This window comes from Mytilus galloprovincialis, chromosome 9 (genome assembly GCF_965363235.1).
Source record: "Mytilus galloprovincialis chromosome 9, xbMytGall1.hap1.1, whole genome shotgun sequence".
Classification (NCBI taxonomy): Eukaryota; Metazoa; Mollusca; class Bivalvia; order Mytilida; family Mytilidae; genus Mytilus; species Mytilus galloprovincialis.
In genome coordinates this window covers 22,016,826-22,034,474 of record NC_134846.1, presented here as the reverse complement: position 1 = coordinate 22,034,474, position 17,649 = coordinate 22,016,826, and the positions used below count along the sequence as shown (strand labels likewise).

Below are 17,649 nucleotides of genomic sequence, written 5' to 3'. Positions count from 1 at the left end.
TAAGTTCAACAGGATAAATTTCATTAATATACATACTGAAGTCGTCATTATTGAGAGCCAAAATGTCATCCAAATATCTAAAAGTATTATTAAATTTGTTTATCAGATGTTGTTTCGATGGGTCTTTGCTTATTTTTGTCATAAATTGTAACTCATAACAATACAAAAACAGGTCCGCAATAAGTGGTGCACAGTTAGTCCCCATTGGAATTCCGATAATCTGACGATATACGGAATCCCCAAAGCGAACAAAAATGTTATCTAGTAAAAATTCAAGGGCATATATAGTATCAAAGCATGTCCAATTAACATAGTTTTTTTGTTTATTGCTACTAAAAAATGACCTTAAAGACTTTGAACATATATATTCACATTCTGATTTTTTGAATGCCCATTTGATTAGGTGTGTAATTTTTTTCTTAATGAGAATGTGAGGCAATGTGGTATACAGGGTAGAAAAATCAAAACTTTGAACAGATTCAAAATCACCAATATAAGCATGCAATTTATCAAGTACTTCCAACGAGTTCTTGACACTCTAAAAGTAATTTATTCCACTATTTTCGTTGTATTCTTGTCTTATATTCTGTTATTGTGTTTTGTCTGCATCCCTTTTTTACATGTTTTTTTGCTTTTATATTGATTAGGAATATAACATAATGTTGACTGCTGTACCCCTATTTTTGACATTTTTAACCATTAACCAATTATGTCTGTTTGTTTACACAACGTAATTAATATAATTGAATTTGATGCGACTGCAATACAAATAAGAAGGTTAGCTAGCTATAAAACAAGGTTTTATTCACTTTTTTACATTAGAAAATGCCTGACAATTGTCATCAGTTCGTTTGATGTGTTCGAGCTTTTGATTTTGCCATTTGATTAAGACTAAGACTTTCCGTTTTGAATATTCATCGGAGTTCATAATTTCTGTGATTTTACTATTTACTTTAATATTATATTAAAGCAACGTCGTGCAACTAATCGTATCAAAAATATAAGAACAATCACTTCATTGCTGCTAGCAAAAGTGTGCATAAGTATCAATTTGAATTTGATTGTATAAAGGAAAAAGACATCTTTGTAAGTAAATGGACAAACAAACAAACGTAGAATAAAGTATTAATAATAGTGTTGTCAAAGTAAATAATGCTGCTTTTTGTCTACAGTGCCCTAAACATATAAATATAAGACGATTTAAAGTTCTTACAAACCTGCTCTTGCATTTTTCATTGTTATTCAACGCAAAATAATTATCTAAGAAAGCTGGGACGATCTCATGTCACAAAAAATTTCTATTGTCTACTTATTGTACCTCGAACTTATTTACCCGGTGTAGGTCTTTAAGTTGAGGTTCAATTTACTTAAAGTTAATCGGGCATGACTAATTAGATACGCCCTCTTAAAATCAGGGGGTACGAAATAGGATCGGGAAATAACACCCAGCAAAAACCTTAATTTACAATTTAAGAATTTAAATATGGTGAGCCAACACCTGAGTTGGTAATTCTGTGATAGGGTAATAGAGGGTGGATACCACACGGACAGGTATTCACAGTTGTCCTCCACTATAAAAGTAAATAATCGACATTAAAGACAACAACAATTTAAAAATTTGTTTGATTCAAAGTGCTTTTGGTCAATAATCAGGCGGTATTTGTGGAAATAATAACCTGTCCCGAACCGGGAGATGTTGGCTTCAATACGAATTTATTTCTAAAAAAGTCCATATCTCATTTACTTATAGTAGCCGTTATTGATTGTAAATTCATGACGTTTTGTTTATGACATTCGTCTATCGTGGAAAAAAAAACTTTTTTTGGGCGTTTAATTTTTTTAAAGTGTCTTGCTGATCGGTTTTGTTATAATTTTTTTTTTCATCTACTATTGTTCTAGCAAAAGTCACCAAAAATGTTTTTTTAAATCAGCCATGCGACTTATATGAAAAGATTTAGCTGACCTTTCTTGTTGTTTTCATATTTCAATCATTCAACTCGTGCGTAGATCGTCTTCCCCAATAATGTTTTTTTAAGGTAAAGATGGCGTGAAATTCTCACTGCACCAGGATATACATGTACATTCCTATCATATTTTAATCGGACACAGCTGCGTATTTATATAACCAAAAAGCCAAACGAAGGCACCAATTTAGCAAGGGTATACTGTGGGACGGGGGAGGTCCAGAGATGTCAATATTTCTATACCCAAGCAAATCATTTGGTTTTGAATAAAAGGAGATAAAGGTATACATTATTGCGACAGCAACCCAAAGACACTGATAAATAAAAATATTGAAAATCAATATTGGTTTATTTTTTTATTTTTATACAATATATAATGATAATGGATGACGACCAGCGGCAAATAAAATTAATATTCAGGACGATTACATGTAAATATAATAAGAGTATTAACCCCGTTTTTTTACTAGACTGACAAGCTGAATCGGTTTTTTTTTATTGTGTAAGTTCACAAGATATTAGTTCGCAGGAAGAAAAGTCACCAGACCCGGACACATTTCCGACTCTGAGCCAGCCAGCCTGTGCTCTTAGTCCATGTGTTTAGCGTTAAAATATAATACCAATTTAATAAATGTCTTTGTTTGAGCCGTTCGGGATTCGAACAAATGACCTCCCGCTCTCGAGCCGAACGCCCCCACACGAGACAAACCAAGAGAGCGGGAGGGATCGGTAGTACAGAATGTCATACAAAAAACTAAAGTACAATACTAGTACACATTTAGTTTCACAGAATTATCACAGTTACTAAAGCTAGCTAAAAGTATCGAACCTAAATTGGATGCGTGAAATGATATTTTAAACTACACGGAAACATGGATGATCGACTTCAGGGTGGATTTTATGGATCAACGCTCTCGGCAAATAAAAAACTCTTGCACCTTAATTCGATTGGTCCGAATATTGCCAGCTTTTTCAAGTATTAATTTCTGTCCTTATTCAATATACATGTACCCTCATTTTCCAGTGGTATTTGAAAGTTACACTACACGTCCAACCTCACTGTCGACCTCCTATTGTACGACCTATCTATTGTATATAAATTTATGTGTTATAGTCATAAACATGCATGAAATATTTGCTACTGGACATAAAGCAAACAACAATCAATCAACTTAATTGATTTCTCTATACTAGTACATAGCACACGAAGACAAGATCTTGTAAAATGCTTTAATTTATTTACAATTCCCATTTAAATAGGAGAAAGGGGGGGTTTGGGGGGACTCTTCGGTTTATCACATAACTGACTGCTTATTTAAAAAGTTTTAAATATTTTTTTTACTATGGTTCTTATCTACTATTTTAATACGATTTATAACATATGAACGTTTTTGCCAGGCAAGGATAAAACTAAGAAAGATAAAAGTTTTTTTTAAGTGTTTTTGCTTTATTTAGACATGAAAAGGGAATAACAGACGACTAAATTAAAGAGTTTGTTTTCATATAATGCATTAACCTTGCGAATATATCTCACCTCACAAGTTTTGATCGGGCCAGTGAAACCTAGTTTAATACGGTTTTATTCATTGAAGTTTACATGCATAGTTTTTTATTTTAAAAAACACAAATAAAGCAAGATCTTTTTATTAATTGGACTGAATAGACAAAACTTATTTTGCATTCGCATGTAACGTAATGTAGGAAAATAACCAAATCAGATACAAAAGGAACATTTACCAGATGAATATTGTGAAGGATCTTATACATCTACGTCTGTCCGATTAGAAGTTCTAAATCAAGCTGTTTAAAAAACTAATTGTTGGAAGAGTTACTTACTGTTTTCTAAGATCAGATCTTTACGAATCTATTTCACGATTACTTACAGATCAAAAACATCAAGTATATATAGCATGAAGTTGTTGGGCATAATAATCATTGGTCAGTTATAAATGAGGTCTGTATGGGGTGTTCATGCCTAATTTATTAAATAAGAAATCGTTGTTTTGAAAAGTTGGATAGAAATTATAAATTTACCCCTTAATTTTGTAAAACTATCATTTAGTGTTATTTGCTAATTTTTTTTAATAAGAAATAATTAGTATATGATGGTATGCCATTAAATCGGTCCGTTTTCATTTCAATTTGGTAACTGTTAATTGTATATATCAGTCTGAGTACTGTTTAACTATCATTTAAGTTGAACATATTTAGACTCGTCCAGTTAAGGGGAATAAGGTTTCTGCAAGTGCTTTTTATGTACTTTTCTTATATTTTTGACGGTTTGTAAGTCAGTAACAGTTCAATGATTAAGTAAATATTGACATTAAAAGACCTCCTCACAAAAAGGGCTGTTCAAATCCCCTCGCCCTTCGGGCTCGGGGACTGAACATCCCTTTTTGTTCGGAGGTCTTTTAATCAATATTAACTTATCATTGAACTTTTACTATTACATATCGAATCGCATTTATTAGAAAGGTCCTAAAACAGGTTTTGAGATACATCACTCATCATTTTATATTTACAATCAAATGTTAAAAAATGCTATCAAAAAATAATAACCTTTATTACTTGTAATGTTGTATCCTTATTTCATGAAATAACTTTTCAGAATCACACAGAGCCGTTTCCAAAAATTCGCCGATTATATTCATTCAGATCAATACAAAACCAGGGTCGCGAAATTTTTGCATCCGATTGATTAAAATCATAACACGACTAAAAACGATCTTACTTAATCTAAATAACTTTTGAATATGACGTATTTTAACGCTTGGTAAGCAAAATCATGGTATAATTAGCACAAAATATGTGTGAAACATTTGCAAAAACTTCGGATCGGATTCAGAATTTGATGCATTACAGAAAATATCTTTGAAGCTTAAACTACACAATGTTGGATTAAAGTTTTGGCTTCTTAAACATGTTAAACAAAAATTTTAATGTGAAATTAACTTACTTTTAGAGATAAATTGTGTTTTTGTCCGGCCGTTGAACTGATTTCACTGATGCGGTTTTTGATGCACAAATTATAATAAATTAGTATGTAATTAGATGCTATATTGTGATGTCCACACTTGAATGAATTTAGCGTCTTTGTTCTTCATAGCATCCCAAAATATTTTATAGATGCTTGTACAACACAGCTTGACCTCAAACAGAAAAATCAGTCTAACTATTGAATTGCAAATCTGTCTCTAAATTTGCAGTTTTAGGCAAATAACTAGACCGATTTTGTACTGTGATTGTACAATCCAAGATGGCGGTATACCATCAATCTACCTTAATAACAAAAAAAGTATTGCAAATTTAAAATACTTAATTTCAAGGCAAAGTAAAAAAGGAAAGTCCATTAAAATTGAAAAAATCGAACGTTATGAATCAATGGAACAAGTGAAAGACACCTTCCGTATCTGTGACTTGGTAAAGGCACAATACGAAAAATACTGTGTGTTAACCCTAAATAAACTACTAAACTCCAAATTGTACACAAGAAACTAAAAGTTAAAATAATACAAGACTAACAAAGGCCAGAGGCTCCTGACTTGGGACAGACGCAAAAATGCGGCGGGGTTAAACATGTTTGTGAGATTTCAACCCTCCCTCTATACCTCTAGCCAATGCAGAAAAGTAAACGAATAACAATACGCACAATTAAATTCAGTCCGAGTCTGATGTCAGAAGATGTAACCAAAAAAAATAAACAAAATAACAATAATACATAAATAACATCAGACGACTATCAGTTAACTGACATGCCAGCTCCAGACTTCAATTAGTAGTTATCAAAGTTACCAGGATTATAATTTAGTACGCCAGACGCGCGTTTCGTCTATATAAGACTCATCAGTGACGCTTGAAAAATTATGTCTTCATCATATGAATACCAGGCACAATCCTCCCCGTAAGGGGTTTAGTATCATACCATCATAACATGTACGTGTAGAACATAACCCGTGTCATGCCAACAACTGTTCATTTATGCAAGCTAAACCCCAAATCTGTATAAAAGATGTTTATGTGAATTTTAGAATCAAAAGCCCGAAACACGCCAGTTGACTTCAATCAAGATACAATACCTAATGGTGACCTGCAATAATTGTTTACTTCCCTGAAGAAAAAGATTTGTTTTTCAAATGTATTGACACACTTGTACCTTGTACACGAACCGATACGGTTTCTCCCCTGAGCTCTTCATTCTCACCAAGCGTTGCAGTACAAAAATAGGAACCAGTATCATTCTCCTTTGCATTTATTATAACAAGTGACGGGTTACTGTCATTCGATCCCTCATATTTTAAGCCGTCAATATGAATATCTTCCATTGAGTTGTCTTGTTTTGTTCTCTGCCAATACACTGATTTTGTATTAGGATTTCCAATTAGATCACACTGTAGGGTAATATTACGACCATAGCTCACTGTATACTCCAAAGATGTCATTCTTAACGCTGCAATATACACACTATATGTTTCTTATACTTGATAAAAACTAAAAATGTAAGGATTGATACCGTAACAAATGAGTATTAATTTATCATTTGTGCATATGACATTTCCAGGTTAAAAATTTATACATGTTAATAATAATTATAGTTCTGTACTTTCATTACAATAGTCGTTAACTTATATATATATATAATTAAATAGTACATTGTAACATGGTCAAACAAATCGTATATGAAACCAATCGATAATTCAAAAAGAGCTGTATATAGTGTTAGTGTTATCATTTCCGATACTCAGAATAAGACACTGTTCATATTTTTCTTAAAATAATTCCAAATAAAAGACTGTAAAATTTTCAGTCCGTTTGCTTTGAAACAATTCTAGTTGATAATTTTCTTATTTGATAATATTTTAGCTGGTACTAAACACATTGACTAAATTTAAAATGGGTCGTTTAGTTTTCAGAAAAATTTGACAAAATGTTAACTTTTTTAACCCTTTGACAAAAAGATAAAAATTTCAAAAAAACTTAACCCGCTTTATCAGAAATATTTCATTGTATATGTAGCAGCTTTACTAACACTCATTTTGATTATTGAGAAGCTTGATATATCAATACCATTAAAATGAGATTAAAACGTTCTCTTGATTTTTATAGAGTTAGCTCCCTGTAGTATAATATACCACCTTAAAAATAATAAAGTTTCAGTAAGCTCAGGGAAAATGACCATAAATGGATTTGCTCAAAACAAAAATATTAATATAGCATGCTTAGGTATTCAAATCCTTCTATTCATATATATTCTTGGCTTTCGAAGTATCGGCTTTGGACGTTCATGATGAATTAAGGTATGCGTAGGTTAGTTAATAAAAGCGCTTAGGACGCTTGAAATTCATAACGTGTTATTTTCCTTTCTTTCAGTTTTTTTAGTGTGTTTTTTCTATAATACAGCAGATATTCAAAAATACATTGATTTTCTATATGCCTTTAATGTGTGTGTAATACACTAACATTTTAAATCGGAAATACAAGAACTCACTCATAAGTGAGCATCAAACGGTGTGTTTTTGTATCTGCTGTTTACAATAATTTTGGTTTACCGACTTGTAATATGTCTGAGTTTTTTCCACACATCGTTGACAATATAATGGAATTAAAATCGACTGTCATACTGATTAAAGGTTTAGCTAGCTATTAAACCAGGTTTAATCTACCATTTTCTACAAACGAAAATGCCTGTATCAAGTCAGAAATATGACAGTTGTTATCCCATGTATCCGTTCAGTTGATTTAACCTTGATAGTCACAATCAATCTTTTTTGTATATATATTCCAAATTTACTTTGATTTTCCTCAAACTGTACAGCTAGCATATATATTGAGCAGTATGTAGTGAAAACAATTAAAACAATTCAATTGACTTTGAGCGATTGTGATAATACAGTCAAAGAAAATTATACTATGGGATTTTTTGAGACATATAATTGACGCACATCCATATTTCTTGAAGAAAAGTTCGTCATCATGACATCAAATAAAACGTTTGCAAAGATATTTCAATGAAGTCATTTAGAATGCCAAAATAGTTATAAAATTTAAGTGGTCACATAAGCCTGGGTAAAATACTGTTGACTATATCAATGGTATAATAATGAAAAAAAAAATATATGTTTTATAAGATATGTATACGTACATACATGTAGCTCAGAATGCAAAAACGGTAATGTTATATTATCACAAAGGAGACATATATTCACCTGAATTAATTGAACTAGTGATAGGCATTCAACAGTGATGAGGACCAACAGTGCAAATTAGAAAATGTATGTTGTTTATTACGGATACGGCATAAAGGCCATGATATCAGCACAGAGCGTAATTCTAAATCAAAATGTTTTTGTCTTTTTTATTGTATTTTGTTTGCCTAGTTGATGAAATAAACTTTGATTTGTAATACCCAATAAGTTTTGAGTTTTGATTTGGTCATCTCTAACCTGATGTAATCGGTGAAACAGTAATATGTAATAAAATAAGTATTCTTATTTAATTTATGTTTTAATTTAATTTACCATGGACATTCAAACGAATGTTGACAGAAAATTCAGATCTGCATCCATTCAAATTGTAGTAGGCATGACATGCATATGCGCCTGCATCCTCCAGTTTACTGTTTCTAATAACTATACGTGGATCATGTTGGTCTTGCGGAACTAGCTCACTTTCATCGCAGTTTTTATGCCAATACACTGAGGTTTCAATTGGTCTTTCGACCCAGCGACATTTGAGAACAATAGTATTTCCCAAATTAACATCATATTTACCTTTATCGGCAATAACTGTAATCAAAAGTTAAAAGAATCGATATAAAACATGATATCAATATTTTAAGATATTCATTATTATTGTAACCGGACAGACGGACGAACAGACGGACGGACGAACGGGTGCACAGACCAGAAAACATAATGCCCCTCTACTATCGTAGGTGGGGCATAACAAACAAAGATTGAGCAAATTTCTGTTTGCATCACATCATCTGCGCATGCTTATCAGCACTATAAAATAACTTAGATTGAACGATAAATTTGATTAGCTTATTTTTCGAAACCTTGTAGATCTGATCTCAAAATCAATGACACAAAGTAGTTCATTCTTCTTTAATTATATACTATAAAATTATTATAAATATTGTTCGTTTTAAAATCTTATTACGACGAAAGAGAGGAAAACCTTACTTGTAGTTTAGTGTGTTAGCAATATAACGGAATGTTTGTCATATAAGGTAGAAGTTCAGCTGCCTATTAGAACAGGTTTAATTTACCATTTTCTACATAGGAACATGCCTGTATCAAGTTAGGAATATGACAGTTGTTTTTCATTCGTTTGGTGTGCGGAGTTGAACTTGTGTTTTAGAGGTCTCATTCGTCTCATTCGTCACCTTTTGATTTCTTTTTAATATTTTGCACATACCTCTTTTTTTAAATTTGTTGTGTTGAAAACTGGGAAAAAAAAAGGTATTTTGGCAGTCACCACAATATCATATAATATCATTTTCATTGCAATATATTATTCATGAGTTTATCCCAATCGTTTTGAAAACAAGATGATCTGACACAAGTGTAATTCGAAGTTCACGCCAAGAAAGTTTAATACACGTTTGTCTCAATTTGCAGAAGTTGTAAAAAGAAACACATTTTAATGGAAACCAAATCATTACACTTTCAAAATACGCAATCTAACATTCAAACCATGTATTGCTTCTGCGAAATTGTATAATCTCTGAAAGAAACTGTTTCTTATAGATACATATTGTAGTTGCCTTAATTACATTCATACACCATTTTTATAATCCTGAAAAGTGAGTGCTGTAAACAGTTGTCAGCAATATATATATATAAATCTATGTACTCACGTCCGTAAACACATAACTCTATGTCATCGCTTCGAAGCTCAGTTTCTTGATAGCACTTGTCGAGTCGTATTTTGCAACTATAAAAGCCAGAATCATTTTCATCTGCTTTTATTATTTTCAAACACGTCTTAAAAATGGAATCCCGTTGACAAAAACTCTCAATTGTGGTGTGGACTGTTTGTGCATCGGCTGCTAATGTTTTGTCCTTCCTTTCCCATATTACGTCCCCCTGAAATATTCTTGGAAAATCTTCAAATGTACATTGAAGTGTTGTCTCCTTCTGGTAATTCACTTCGTATTTAGTTTTCACAGGAGTTACTAAAACGTAAAAAAAAATACTACTAGTAAAAAGAGGCAGAAGATACAAACGAGATATCAAATGGAAGACAAAATGACAGCATCCTAGCAACAACAAAATATGACCAAAACAAAAACTACAAACTGAATACAAAAAATACAAACCCCGTCAAAAAATGATGGTGTTTTCAGGTGCTTCAGAAGGATAGATATTGTTCTAAACGTGGCATCATTCAAATCAATATTTAAATCATGGTGCTTAATTTAAAAATGAGTCCCTCCAATTTTGACATTACACAGAAAGACGCTTTTTGTAAAGTAGTATGCAAATTACAGTTTTAGATGTATTCATTTTTATTATCACATTTCTGATTCGTACTGAAATTCATAAATTAATTGGATATGTGGAGCAATTGTAACCTTCCCCTTTAGTATAATAATACACATTTTAAGTTGTACAGCAACAATCTGACCAAGAGCAAATCGAAGCCACAGGCTACCAATTGGTCTTAGATATATTTAAACAGTTTATGGTAAAGGGGCGAAAAAAAAATATTTGAAATGAATTAAAAGGAACATCAAAAGTACGAAATGTATCTGAAAAAAATCAAGAATAATTAATACGCCATAAATGATTATTATTAGCATATGCAGTACAGACGTTTTCATACATTTTTGTAAGTTCACTCTAGTAAAGATTAAGAGCTAGTTAAAATGCAAAGAAATCTTATTCGTAGATAACTTACAAGAGACTAACATAAAATATGTTTGACTTTTTTGTGTGTGTAGTTTATGTGCCCAAAAAATAGAGGTAAGATTTAAATGTACCAAAAGAGCCTTATTCCGAAATTGTTGCTATTTCATTACGACACTTTTATTTGTAAACTTTAGATCAGATGTATTCACATCAACCATACAATGACAAATGAATATGTAAATCTTACTTCTAACCACATTTATCTTCATGTCAGCACTTTTTAAATGTTCTGTTTTTTTTCGCAAGATACAGTTGTAAAACCCAGCGTCAGATGCAGTGGCAAACTTGATTGTTAGAGAACATGTCAATATTTTACTGTTTTTATTCCATTCTTCTGTTGCTATTCCTAGGTTTTCTGTTTCTGTTACTAATGTATCCGCCTGTTTTCGCCTTTCCCATGTAATGGACGGAATCAAGTCTCCAGAATCACCTTTAATGGTACATGTCAGCGTAACTTCTTTTCTATGAACAACAGTATAGCTTGTCTTTTTAGGCTGAACTGAATGGCGAAGATGAACAAAATATTACATGTGTAGCATTATTCTTTCAAAATATTGACATTGAATACAGTCTTAGTCTTCCTTTTTTCTAGGAAAAGATGTTAATTATATGTTTTCCGCAAAAAAAGATGTTTGGTAATTTAACAACATCCCTGAACTGTAAAGAGCAGGTCCGTGAAATCAAATAAGCCAAATTCTCGACTGTATCAACAGCTGACAAAAAGACTTGGTACAAACATTTTCCCCAAAAAATGGTTAGTTGAACTTGTCATAACAAATGTGTGACCAACCAACTACAGACAATCGGTTAACGTGACAATACTTTGGAATGAATAAGCATTTTTATATGATAACAAGCTGTGTAATGCGTTCAGAACTTTAATTACAGGATTTCTATCTATTCCAAGTGTATGCATCTATATATAATTTACATCTTTTAAGTAAAGTCTTCAGTTTTTAGATGGGATGTTTTACTAGATGTGTTAAATCCTATTTAGTCGTAGTTTGTGTGGGTTTGATATTATGATATCTGATGCATAATGTATGTATGAATGCTTTCCTAAAATTGCATAAATTTACCTAGTATTTATGCCCTTTCCTTCAAAATTGCAGTAATAACAAATGAATAAATGCATGTAATACATGTAATAATTTCTAAATTTACAGTATGCAAAGAAACTAAAATATATAAATATCTTGATGTGCAATACATTAATCAAACAATGTAGTAGTAATGTATGCCGTTTGTTCATGTTGTTGGTGGATTGCACTTAATTCGTAGATAAAAAAATAGTAGAGGTGGTCTGATTGCCAATGACATAACTCTCCAAAAATAACCTTCACTGTATTGAGGTAGAAATTAACAAGAATAGATCCCTATACGGTCGTCAACAATGAGGAAAACTCATACCGAGTTTTCATCTATAAAAGACCCCGAAAGTCAATTGTAAAGCAATTTAAATGTTAAAATTAACAGCCTGATTTATGTACAAACTAATGAACAGTTGTCGTATGTACAGCATTTAAACTTAGAATTGTATTATGATTTCATTTTGTTGTACATTCACGGTAAACCGTTTTCGTGGTCTACAATGTTTGTACAACATATGAAAATAACGAGTTATAAATTTCATGCGTCCAAGGCGCTTTTATGGATTTTTCTTCATCATGATCATCCTGACTGCTCAAAGCCGACTATTTTAGAGTCTGGGTTGAATAAAAAAGAAACAGTTGAAGAGCTTTATAACAAAAATATACCTAAAAAATAAAAACAATATAAAGCCAACTTTGTCCGACGGAGTTGATACCATAGTTTCTTATAATTTCAAAATATTTAAACGGCAATCTTCGGAAAAACGTGACACAATTAAGTTATCAAGTTTGTGGTTTTAGTTGGCTCTGATTTCTACTATAGTGTTGCTAATTTATGTTTATTTTGATAACGACTATGGTATGACAAAAATCAGTTGAGTTCAGATTAACGGCCATTTCTATAGTTCTGACGACTATTTCATACATCTCAGCTATTTTGCGTAAGCTTCACACAGTCATTGTTTGTTCCTGGTTTTTGTCCGTTTTTTCGTAAAACAACGAGTACAAGAAGGAATCCACATATATATGTATTCCGTGTCTGACCAACAGATTCAAGGCCTCTGGCGATTGCGTCCTATCTGTCATTAAATGAAATCATTTAATGGAAACGGGTAATGTGTCAAACAGACAAAAAAAACCAAAGAGCTGACGTACATAATGTTTTGAAAAAATAATTTTGACAAGAAGGTCCAACGGCACATATTCAATATTTCAAATAAATAGCAATATAAATCGCAATACAAATAAGCAAAAGGTACAAAATGCTTCGCAAATCCCTAATGTTTGCTTTCCTCCTTCCTCCTTATTTGAATATGCACAGCCGGCCGTAAGTTATTTTGTTGTTTACTTTAAAATGATATAATACATGAATACACTAAGTCAGAATTTAAAAATATATGCAAAAACCTTTAAATTTAAAAGTTTGTGTTTACTCATACACCACATGCATAATGAAGATAGTTTTAAACGTCAAATACTTACTTGACACATCACTCCCCATGGTTGCTTTCAGCTATTATACCATTCTGTGAACAAAAATTGATATATTGATATATTCAGTTGCAATCTTGCAGTATTAAAACTTATGAGATAAGATTTTACAAATATGCCAGAACAAAATAGATAGCTTATAAGTTTAAAAACGTTTCTAGTTTCTAAGAATGATAGACAAGTTTAAAGGAATAGAATATATTTTATAATTTGTATTCAATGAACAATAAATTTTATCATTTTGAAAGACATATGTAGAACAGAGGCGGATTTAGGGCGGCAGGGGCACGGGCCTCCCCTTTTGGGAAAACATTTGGTTGCTTATATAGGTAATTACTGAAACGTGACTGGAGCGGGCCTCCTCTTACGTCAGTCAGTTGGCCCCCACTTATGAAAAATTCTGGATCCGCCACTTTAGAATTAGTGTATACGAGTAAAGAAAAAGTGTTTGACATGTAGTTGACAAATGTCACATTTCTTGTGACAAAACAAGTCTTTGTTAGATTTAACCTTAAGGTGACAAGCGACTACATTGATTTGTAAGGGTATCCGATACCTTTTAACCCCTTTTAATCCGTCAAAATAACACAAAAATATTTTGTTTAAGTTTTAAAAACATTTTTGAAAAATGTTGTAAAAATATCGTAGAAAATATCAAAATCACGTTTAAATGTATGGCTCTAAAAATATTTTAAAAAATATTTTAAAAACATGTCCAGGATATTTTTTAAACATTATTAAAACGTTTCTGATTATTGTTGACAGTGTTTATAAAATGCTTTATAGATGCCTTAAATATGTTTAACCCCGCCGCATTTTTGCACCTGTCCTAAGTTAAACACCTCTGGCATTTGTTAGTCTTGTATTATTTATAATTTTAGTTTCTTGTGGATAATTTGAATTTTAGTATAGCGTTCATTATTACTGAACTAGTGTATATATTTGTTTAGAGGCCAGTTGAAGGACGCCTCCGGTGCAGGATTTTCTCGCTGCATTGCAGACCTATTGGTAACTTTCTGTGGTTGTCTGTTGTTTGGGTAGTTGTCTTTTTGACACACTCCCCATTTCCATTCAAAATTTTATTGTTTATAACATTCTTCAAACATAAAAAAAATATTTGCAAAATGAAATGTTCATCACAGTTTTCATGAGAACTATTGAAAGCGTGTTTGAGTTATTGTCCGAAAACTGGAAAATATCCCCTTGTTGATGAATAAAACCCCAGAACTCGGAAAAGTAAAATTTAAAAATTAGGGAGCTCATGGCAACAGATATAAACGATACAAAAAATCAACCAAAGTTTTCTTCAAATAAGTAAAAGCATTTTTGAGTAAATGTCCGACAAGTTGACGATGGTCAGATGAACGGACAGACGTACAATTGTATATCCTGATACGTCTGGTAAACAGGCGTATAATGCAATACAATTCAAACAATGAAACTAATTGCATAATTTATAAAGCAATTGAATCGACAACTACTGAATCAAATTTCTGTCTTGGGACCGGCACATAAATATTTATCTGGCCTTGGGAATGATTTTAGGGCTCAACACAACTATACAAGTTACATAAACAATATATATTCGAGGCAACAACACTCATTTTATCGAATAGCAAACGCTTTAATAACCATTGCGTGTTTGTGATTCCCTAGACTAGTAGATATGTAGACAGAAATTGAGCTAAATAAGAACTGCATAAATAGCTCAGTCTGCTAAAGCCAATACAGAGCGGACTTGTAACTCAGAACATTTCAAACATCATCACTGTTACAAGTGATTACATTTATGAATTTTAAAATCATATAAATTACCCTTGAGTTTAACCCTTTTTGTATGATTCGTAATGTTCACTGGACATAAACATCATAATATATAGGCAGACTTATTCATCACCCCACTCCCTTTTTGCATTGTGCTAGCTTACACTTGTATTAATTCTTGATATATATAGAATTAACTAAGACATTTCCAGAACCATAACAATGCTTTATAAATGTGAACTTATGTCATATCTTACGAGTTTTAATGCATGTTAAGGCTTTTCTTTATTTTTAGGTTTTATTTGTCTTTGTTTACAGCATGTCGGTAAATAAAACTTCAAGTTACTGGTTTCCAAAATTGCACCGTATCAAGTTCGTTGGTCTTTGGGAGCAGTTAAATTTCAAATGTTTTGTGCTACCTGGATGTTCTTTTACAAAGTATTTTGAAGATGAGTTTGTTCTGACTAATAATGTTCACTTGTACGAAATAAGGTATATAAACACGTTGCAATTATGTAATTTACAATATATTTTAGTTGTGGCTGTTGAACTAAAAAGTTTACACACGTTATACAATAGGATATTATTAGAGATTTCAAATCAAATGACATACGTACCTAACTCGACGTACGCATATGCACGGGACTGGTTATTGCTAACCTATTTATTTTGTAAAATGAGTCACTGAAATTTTAATATTCCTATACTATTAAACCCATTCATAATCAATTTCATCACTTTCATGTATTTTTAAGATGATGATAAACTAAAGAAATCAGGATTATTATATATCACGTGATTATTAAAACTCACGCCAAAACGTCACTGTCATAGAAACGTATATACACGTCTCTTTACCTATCATACGATCATTTGACTTGAGTTGTCTCTTATGGTTTTGACCATGACTTTGTGTTTCGATGCACTTTGCAAATGAAACTTTTTAATATTTGACATGCTTGTATTTGTAGTTATCAGATTGATGTCCTTTTACCTTTCGTCTCTTAAATATAGATTCTTACATTGATACCAGTGGATTATCGGATTTATCCAATCGAGATAGTTAAATTATCAATTTTAAAGTCCGAGCCTCTTTATTTTTTTATAAAAACAAAACAAGTGTCACTAGAATAATGCAATATACATTGTATCAACATTTTTTTTTTTAATTCAATATGGAATTGACTGGCTGGGTCAATTATTTTGTTGAACCCCAGATCGAATGGTTTTAAGACTTCGGCTTCTCCACCAAGTATGATACATTCACAAGTAAGAGAATGTGTTGGTTTAATCGAACAAAGACAAGTGCGTCTGTGTATCGTGCACCCTGTCTTGTTACCTCGCATATAATTATGCGACTCAAAGGGTTGGTCATGTACAAATCATTATCATTTCACCGTCCTTAATTTATTTGAAATGAATCATTTAATTTGCTTTGGTACTTTACAATTTGGGGTCAGAAGTTCCTTTTACAAAATATTCCAATGTTTACATACTGACAAAATCAGTGTAATTAACGCTCCTTGATATGGCGAGGTTACTACCTGTGGATAATGTATGATAAAATGAGATAATTAGGTCAACTTATTGAAATTAGTCAGTCTGTTGTGATTTACTTTTAATCTGTGGCATGTCAGGAGTGAAATAATATCAATTACAATCTTTTTCGTTAATCATTAAATGATTAAAAGCGGATCGATGACTGTTTTGACAGCTATTACCCATCTCGTAATTATAATAATGAAACGATTAGCTGTAAAGCATTTAAATACTAATGGTAAATGCAGATATATGTATTTAAAAATGAATGTTTTATATGGTTTTAATTTTATAAAAGTGAATGGTATGTTGACAATACTTTTTGTTTTTATAAACTTTTATCCGACGTATATGTGTACTGAAATTACTTTAACAACGGAATCACTTAACCCTACCTCAATGACTGAGGAAGTAATATCAAGTAGTAATCAATAATGTTTCAAAACATTTAATGCAAAAATCAAACATAAAATATTGAGTTCAAAATACAAAATTAAGTTTAATTTTGTATAATTAGCCAGGTAAGAGTCAATTTTAGATTTGTTACAAAAAACAATCTAATATAACTAGAGGAAAACAAAGAAAAAACATAAAACTTACTTTTATGAAATCTTTTACTGCATAAATATTTCTATCTTCTAGTACTAATATACATAGATGAAATTAAAATATCGATCCAGTTATAACACTTTGTTTTACTGTGTATAAATAAAATATCTAATTCATCCATCCTACACATGTAAATTGTACTTGGTCTGATAAGGAAACGTGCTCCACTAACACAACAATATTTCTGCTAAAAAGGTGTATTAATAGAAAACTTGGATTTCCTTTATTGTCGGACAAAGAAATGTTATACAAGTGTACATTTTTTTTTTAAATAGCAAA

The 17,649-nt window shown here is 31.5% G+C and overlaps 1 long non-coding RNA gene across 1 annotated transcript; it reads right to left on the bottom strand.

The window, feature by feature from the left end:
• Positions 1-6,123: 6,123 nt before the first annotated feature.
• Positions 6,124-17,498, bottom strand: LOC143046698 (uncharacterized). Its single transcript, XR_012969234.1, has 6 exons — positions 17,362-17,498; positions 13,450-13,493; positions 11,064-11,375; positions 9,823-10,140; positions 8,480-8,746; positions 6,124-6,411 (listed from the first exon to the last, which is right to left on the bottom strand). It is a non-coding gene; the product is annotated as an uncharacterized LOC143046698 (long non-coding RNA).
• Positions 17,499-17,649: the final 151 nt, after the last annotated feature.